The following is a 2,962-nucleotide window of genomic DNA, read 5'->3' on the forward strand; positions in this document are numbered from 1 at the left end:
CTCTTCTTCCTGACACCAGTACTCCAGGCTGGGGAGCCTAGTGTGGGGCTGGGGTCCCTTGCTTCTCTGTGGCTGAGATATCCTTCCTGATTTTCATCTGCCATATGGAGATTTGGGCCACCCGATTTCACATTTCTACCCCTCCTACCAGTCTCAATGTAGTTTCTTCTTTATATCCTTAGTCATTAAACTTTTGTTCAGCTATACTTCAAATTATTGTCCAGGTTGGTTTTTCTATAATTTAGTTGTAATTTTGATATGTTCATGGGATAAGGTAAGAACAGTGTTTATCTACTTCACAATCTTGGATCATTCTCAATTATCATTTTTCATTATGTATGTTAAGTTTCATCATGTTTAAGAGAAACAGTTCTGCATCCTACTTATGAAAGGAAATGAAGATTTTTTTTAAAAAAAAGGTAATTTATTTTCTACTTTCACAGATATCAGTGGTAGTACTTTAAATACATTTCTACTCTTTGAAAATTGGTTAGGAAAATAGGAAGTAAGATATTATACTGGGTTGTCGGAAAAGTCATGATGTATTTTTTTTCTATGTTTTTCATTGCAAAAATGCATCATGACTTTTCCAACAACCCAATAAATATGCCCCATATTTATTTTGCATTCTTTAATATTTGGGGATGGTCTTATAGATTTTAATTTAATTTAGTCATCATCTGCCATGTGAATTCTTTGACTACCTGGTCTTATTATCATCCTTAAATTACTATTTAATTTCAGTGCAACATCAGCATGTTGATTTGGTTTTTTATTACATGAATAAGCAAGGAACATAGCTGTAGTCTGAATCTCTGAACCTACGTCTGTATCTCTGTGTATGTGAGGTTCAATCTTTCATAATACTAGTAGTAGCAATTATTATTATAACAACAAAATGAGAGCCTACTCTTGTGTGTTTACAATAATTTGACACTGTTTTAAGCTCTTTATGGGGAACAATTCATTTATGTTTTACAACTCCATGAGAGAAGTACTATTACTTTCCCATTTTACAGATAGAAAAGCTAGTTTTTTCAAGGTCACACAACTATTAAATGGCAAAGTCTAGATTCAGATTCCAGCTGTCTTTCTCCAGAGTTGACCCTGTTAATCATTGAACCAAGGTGCTCCTTCAATCCACATATATGAAGTTATTTTATGAATGGTACAGTCATATATTAGCATGCATATGTAGCTATGTTAATATTTAAGTACATTACATGCAATGTACCATATGTCTTGCACAGATAATCTTATCTTTATCAATGAACCTAAAATAGGAAAGTTTCTAAAAATATTCTGTTCTTTTCAATGTATTCGAATAACCTCAATTCTAAAAATACACATTGATTCCCTTCCAGGCCACAAACAATGCTCTATTCCCAGGAGATGAAGACATAAACTAATAATGGCAATATCTTGTGACCAGTTCAATAATAGGAGTAAGATTTAGGAACAGAAGTGGCACAAAGGAAGAACGGTTTGGTCCTATAAGCACTGTGCTACTTATGTTTCAGAGATTTGCCATATTTTTAACACTATAATTTTAAGTATCAAAGAATTCACAATAAAACTCTTCACATGTCTCATTACAATTAAGTTTTTCAAACATAATAACTACAATGAGGACACATCTTGATGTGATTGCCATAGTACTTACTTATGCCTGATGTCCCAGTGTAATTATTAATAGCACTCCTTTCACTTTCAAAAGTAACTTGATTTGGATGAAAAATGATAAGGTCAGCTTAAAACTTCAAGAAAATATCCTAACCAGTAGGTGTAAATCACTCTGTGTCACATGAATAAAAGAGGCAGCTTCCAATATGAATGTCACCTACAACTTACAGACAGAATTCTTATCCTTAGAGCCATAGAATATATATAATTCAGATATACTAGCCCCTGGTCAACCTAGATAGAGTAAAGCAACATTTTTGCAGATTATAATGAAAAGGGAAAAAGTTAAAAAAGAAAAAAAGTAGGAACATTTTGTAAAGAATGCACTGGTCAAAATCCATTAGAAAGATGTCATTTACATACTAATGTCGGATAATTATATCACTGTGGAACCAGATACTAGAGCCTATAGCCTATTCAGAGGACTTGGGACATGATAATTCCATTATCCAGGACAGCCAAAGTGGAGTAAGACACAAGAAACTTTTGCAAAAGTTGTGGAGGCCGCTGTGTGTTACTCAAAATTATAGTGATGTATGTTGCTGGAAACTATAGTATGAGGATACATTCAGTTAGCCATCTGTTAATAAAGTTGCAATGAACATCGGAGCACATACATCTTTACGGATAAATGTTTTCAGATTTTTTGGGTAGATACCCAGGAGAAGGATTGCTGGGTCATATGGTAATTCTATTCTAAATTTTTTGAGGAATTTCCACACTGCCTTCCATAGTGGCTACACCAATCTGCATTCCCACCAACAAGTGTATGAGGGTTCCTTTTTCTCCACAGCCTCTCCAACACTTATTATTTGCTTGTTAATGATAGCCATTCTAACAGGGGTGAAGTGATATCTCATTGTGGTTTTTATTTGCATTTCTCTGATGATTAGTGAAGTTGAATATCTTTTCATATGTCTATTGGCATTCTGTAAGTCCTCTTTGGAGAAATATCTATTCAGGTCCTCTGCCCATTTTTAATTGGATTGTTTGTTTTTGTTGTTCTTTTTGTTGAGTTGTATGAGTTACTTATATATTTTGGATATTAGCCCCTTATCAGAGATATTGTTTGCAAATACCTCCTCCCATTCAGTTGGTTGCCTCTTTTGCTGTGCAGAAGGCTTTTAGTTTGAAATAGTCCCATTCATTTATTTTAGCATTTACTTCCCTTGTCTTTGAGGTCAAACTCATAAAATCCTCTTTGAAACCAAAGTCCATAAATTTAGTACCTATGTTTTCTTCTATGCACTTTATTGTTTCAGGTCTTATGTTTAGGTCT

Source organism: Hipposideros armiger, unplaced genomic scaffold, assembly GCF_001890085.2.
Source record: "Hipposideros armiger isolate ML-2016 unplaced genomic scaffold, ASM189008v1 scaffold_1364, whole genome shotgun sequence".
Taxonomy (NCBI): domain Eukaryota; kingdom Metazoa; phylum Chordata; class Mammalia; order Chiroptera; family Hipposideridae; genus Hipposideros; species Hipposideros armiger.